The sequence below is a fragment of the Pollachius pollachius genome (genome assembly GCF_949987615.1).
Source record: "Pollachius pollachius genome assembly, chromosome: 13".
Taxonomy (NCBI): Eukaryota; Metazoa; Chordata; class Actinopteri; order Gadiformes; family Gadidae; genus Pollachius; species Pollachius pollachius.
In genome coordinates this window covers 23,344,887-23,350,190 of record NC_136946.1, presented here as the reverse complement: position 1 = coordinate 23,350,190, position 5,304 = coordinate 23,344,887, and positions in this window count along the sequence as shown.

Sequence of the window (5,304 nt, the reverse complement as noted above, 5' to 3'; positions counted from 1 at the left end):
CAGTTGGTAATTTGGTTGACTGCTTGAAATAATATCTAGCTTGCTTTCCATTCAATATAAAAATTGATGTATTCATTCAACGATGACAGGCATCTTTCATGCAAATGTATCCCAATCCAGATGTTTCGACCCGTTTCCGAACCAGTGACCATTCGCATTTGAGTCAAACTTTATAACGACTACACTACAGAAACTATGTTTACGGGTTTCTGCAACCCAAACACATTGTCGTCATTTCTGAATGTACTGAAATACACCCGCATTGTGTCTACCTTACACAAATGTTTCTTTCCTACTTCTGGCCATGGACCTTACCCGTGTTAGACAAACGTGATAACCACTACACTACGGAAACTACAAAGTCAAAATCATGATAATAATGATGTATTAAAGTCAAGATGTTTCTGCCCGGTTTTTAACCGGGGACCTTTCACGTGTTAGGCGAACGTCATAACCAGGGAGCAGCAGAGAGCTGGAACGACAGCGATCAATTGCAGTCCATCCCAGGTGTTGCAACGCTACATTTCTTCAAAAGTTCACTAAACCGCACACACAGTTTATTGCATTGCGTTTTGATAAGGTACTTTGAGTCCGGAATAAAGTATTCATTCATTTCTTTCATTCATTATGGATCTAATCATTGTTTCTGTTCAAGTCCCGTCTCTAGCCATGGCAGCACTCTCAGTCCTTATGTGCTCCTGCTGTATATAAGCTAGTATGGACCCGGCAATACTTGATTACGGACATACCACCCTGAACACGCCCGATCTCGTCTGATTCCGTTCAGGTGTGAAACCAGGAAGTGAATGAGCAGAGAGAGCAGGTGGAGAGAGAAGGTGGACTTTTTTTCTTTGTGTTAGATTGATAGTGAGTGAGTGTGTTTTACTTTTTGTGTTAGTTTTATCCCTCCAGCAGCTAGCTGTTCGGGGGAAGGTCTTTTTCGTTTGTGTGTGTGTTGAATGAGTGACGTAATGGATAGGAGAGAGCGAGTAGAGAGGAGTAGGACGGATCACATAGCAACTGAAAGCAGACCGGTACACACAACGACACAGAATATGTACAATTGCATGGAGCAGATATCGCCCAAGAACACCGACCATGGAAAGACCATGACTACGAGTAGGATCATGGACAGCGGCAAGATGCAGCAACCGACAAAGAACGCAGACATTGGAAGGGAAACGACTACAAGAAGGATCACGGACAATGGCAGGAATGCTTTGGACAAAAGGAAGACACAAACTTTTGAGAAGAAGCTGACAGTTGCTGTGGAGATTATTGGGGAAGAAAACGTATCAACGATGGAACTGTGGTGACCCACAACAATAATAAAGACATTCACCAAGGGACTGTTCTTTTAAGCAAAAGGGTTTTGGGATAACAGTTCCGGTTGACGACAGTTTCGGGTTTACGGGTGTTCTGGTTTACGGCAGTTACGTTTTCAACTCATGCTGGAGTAACTTGTTTTGAATTTGAAGTGGAGAGTAAAGCTGACTCGACCCATCTCCGTCTCTTGTCTCGTCATTTACGGCACTCCACAATTGGTGACCCCCGACGCGAGTTGGATACGGCTGGATTATGTTGCACATCGGCGGTGATAACAACACGCCCGCTGTGGCGCCGGCCGCCGCTGGCGGCGCGGCTAACGACGCGGCTAACGTTGGCGCTATCTATGCTGCCAACGTCAAGTTACCGAACTTTTGGTAGCACAGCCCACGGTCGTGATTCCAACACATCGAAGCCCAGTTCCAGCTGAGAGGAATAACGCAGGACGTCACGAAATATTTACACGTGGTAGCAGCCTTAGATGCCGCGACGACGGCCAGGTCTATGGCGCGGTTGGAGGCTCCTCCAGCTGTCGGCAAGTACGACGCACTCAAGACGTTCCTCGTGGGCGTTTTTGAACTGTCGGAGCTGAAAGCGGACGGCCTGCTTTCCCTGAACGACCTGGGTGACGGCAAGCCATCCGAGTTGATGGAGAGGATGCTGGCCGTGCTGGGCTCGGCGGATCCCTCCTTCCTTTTCGCCCACATCTTCCTGCGGCAGCTTCCAGCACCCGTGCGCACCGCACTGGCCAGCTCCCCCCTCTTTGCCTCCAAGGACTACCGGGCGGTGGCTGTGGAGGCCGACAGGATTTTCCTCGCCAGCAGGCAGCAGTTTGTCCATGCGCTGCTGCCCCCCCAGCACACGTCGGCCCCGCTTCCGCCCCCGGGGTACGACCCGGACAGCGCAGCCGCTGTGACAGCCCGCCGACAGAGTGACGATGGGTGTTTTTACTATCATGCCAGGTTTGGGGCCAAGGCCAAGCAGTGTCGCCAGCCTTGCAGCTTCGGGGCCCCAGGAAAAGCCCGGGCCAGCGCTCGTTAACAGCTGTGAGCGCTGGTTGGGACTGCAAGCTGTTGTTCGTCACTGACGCCTTGTCCGGCCGGCGGCTGCTGGTCGATTCTGGGGCTTAGCGCAGCATCCTGCCGGCGACGCCTGTAGACACTGTGGCTGGCGGCCATGGCCCCATGAATGGGTGTGCCGCCAACGGCACACCCATTCATACCTATGGCACGAGGTATGTGGAGGTGTGTTTCGGCGGCCGGCGTTTCGGCTGGGATTTCGTCATGGCTGCCGTGTCTACGCCACTCCTGGGGGCGGATTTCCTCTGCGCCGACAGGCTGCTGGTGGATGTTACGAACTGCCGCCTGATCGACGCCCTCTCTTTTGCTTCGTACCCCTGCACGCTGGGGGGGGTGGGGGGGCTTTGTCTTGCGAACACGTTCGCCACCGGGGTCCTGGATCAACGCCTGCTGGCTGAGTTTCCCGACATCACCACGCCCACGTTTTCATCGGCTGTGGCTAAGCATGGTGTGGAGCACTAACAGTCCGTGGGCCTCCCCCTGCACATGGTGACCAAGGCTGATGGCGGTTGGCGGCCCTGTGGTGATTTCCGTCGCCTGAACAACGCCACCACCCCCGACCGGTACCCGGTACCGCACATTCAGGACTTCTCCGCCCACCTGGCCGGCGCCGCCATCTTTTCAAAGGTGGACCTGGTACGCGGTTACCATCAGGTGCACGTCCGCCCGCAGGATGTCCCCATGACGGCAGTCATCACGCCCTTTGGACTTTTTAAATTTCTGAGGATGCCTTTCGGCCTTAAGGGCGCAGCACAGACGTTTCAGCGCCTCATGGACTCTGTGCTGCGGGACATGCCGTTCCTGTTCGTCTACTTGGACGACATTCTCGTTGCCAGTGCGTCTGCAGACGACCACCTGACGCATCTACGGCAGCTGTTCAGTCGGCTCAGTGAGCATGGTCTCATTATCAACCCAGCCAAGTGCGAGTTTGGCCGGTCATCCATCACTTTCCTCGGCCACCAAGTCACCCCGCAGGGGGCGGTTCCTCTCCCGGCCAAGATGAACGCCATCGCCAGTTTCCCACGCCCGCACACTGTGAAGTCCCTGCAGGAGTTCCTGGGCATGGTGAACTTCTACAACCGTTTCTTCCCTCATGCGGCCCTGCTCATGCGACCCTTGTACAACGCCTTGCGGGGCAGGAGGCCGGCAGATGTGTTGGATTGGTCCACGGAGATGACGACTGCTTTCGATGCTGCCAAGACCGCGTTGGCCAACGCTGCTCTGCTGGCGCACCCGTCTCCGACCGCCCCTGTTGCTCTTACTACGGACGCCTCTGATTACGCCGTAGGGGCTGTGTGTGAGCAGTGGGTGGGCGGAGCCTGGCAGCCGCTGGCCTTTTTCAGCAGGACGCTCCGTGACACCGAGAGGAAATACAGCGCCTTCGACAGGGAGCTCCTGGCTCTTTTCCTCGCCACCCGTCATTTCCATTTCCTGTTGGAGGGCCGTTGGTTCACGGCTTTCATTGACCACAAGCCGCTGACGTTTGCCATGGCCAAGTCTTCGGAGCAATGGTCTGGTCGGCAGCAGCGTCAGCTCTCCGCCATCTCTGAGTACACCACGGACATTCAACATGTGGCCGGCAAGGACAATTTTGTAGCCGACTGCCTCTCTCGGGTGGTTATTGGTTCCGTCCACTTCGGCCTCGACTGCGCAGCTATGGGGATCAGGCTACGGACTCTGAGGTACAGGCCTACAGGGCGGCCCCATGGCGCTCCTCATGGAGGATGTGGTATTTGACACGGCCAACACTACGCTCCGATGCGACGTCTCCACTGGCCAACCGCGCCCCATGGTGCCTGCTGGCTGGCGGCGTAAGGTCTTTGAAGCGATCCATGGCCTTTCCCACCCGGGGGTGAAGGCGTCTGCCAAGCTGGTGGGGGCCAAGTTCGTCTGGCCGGGCCTGCGGAAGGACATCAGGGCCTGGGCCGCTGTCTGTGTGGCGTGCCAGCGTGCAAAGGTGACTCGGCATACCAAAGCCCCCTTGGCTCTCTTCAAAGTGCCGGAGAGGCGTTTCGACCATGTGAATATGGACCTGGTGGGCCCGCTTTCACCCTCCCGTGGTTACACCTACCTCCTCACCATGGTGGACAGGACCACCAGGTGGCCAGAAGTGGTTCCCCTGTCTTCCACTACAGCAGCTGAGGTGGCCTGGGCGTTCGTTATGGCTTGGGTGGCGTGTTTCGGCACACCGTCCGACCTTTCCTCGGACCGGGGGCCCCAGTTCACGTCGGAGCTTTGGACTGCGGTCGCCAAGGTCCTGGGGGTGAAGGTCCACCGTACCACAGCCTATAACCCACGGAGCAATGGGCTTTGCGAGCGGTTTCATCGGGACATGATGGCCGCACTCAGGGCCAGCCTTACGGGCAGCGACTGGGCTGACTGCCTCCCATGGGTTATGCTGGGCCTTCGCTCCACCCCCAAGGACAATCTTCAGGCCTCGTCGGTAGAGCTGGTGTACGGCCAGCCCCTGCGCGTCCCTGGGGAGTTTCTTCCGGACGCCACGGCCCCGTGGTCGGCTGCCTCCCATCGTGCTGCGTCCCGGGACATTGCGGACGCTTTCGTTCCCATTCCAACGTCTCACCATGGTCTCCCCCGGTCCTACGTTCCCAGGGAATTACCGTCAGCCAAGTACGTTTTCGTCTGCCACGATGGCCACCGTACCCCGCTGCGGCCCCCCTACGTTGGCCCCTTCCGCGTCTTGGAGGGTGGGCTTAAGAACTTTGTTGTGGATATGGGGGGCAGGCCTGAGCAGGTGGCTATAGACCGGCTCAAGCCTGCTCATGTGGATATTGGCAAACCACTCCAGCTGGTTCAGCCCCCGCGGCGGGGGCGCCCGCCTGCGGCAGCCTCGACACCTGGCCCTGCGGCGGCCTCGGCACCTGCTCCTGCCTTTTGCCCT